A 280-nucleotide genomic window follows, 5' to 3' on the forward strand; every position below is an offset into this window, starting at 1 on the left:
TTTTACCCACTAAAGATGGCTCAATGCGGAGCCGAAACGTTTGGGTGACAATGATTATTGTTTAAATATATGTAATTTTAGCACTAATTTCGTGCAAGGCTCACTTGCCCTTCTTTGGATACTTCTTAATTTTATTTATGTGTTTTGAAAAGTTCTCGAGGCGTGCTATAAGAACATGTAATGAAAAATTGGGGGTTCCATTTAAAAAATTCAAAGTGACCTTGTCCTGACCTTGACGACGCCACAGGGTCAAACCGATGTTATCATCTTATGTCTTCCT

The sequence above is a fragment of the Wasmannia auropunctata genome, unplaced genomic scaffold, assembly GCF_000956235.1.
Source record: "Wasmannia auropunctata unplaced genomic scaffold, wasmannia.A_1.0 LD336053.1, whole genome shotgun sequence".
Lineage (NCBI taxonomy): Eukaryota > Metazoa > Arthropoda > Insecta > Hymenoptera > Formicidae > Wasmannia > Wasmannia auropunctata.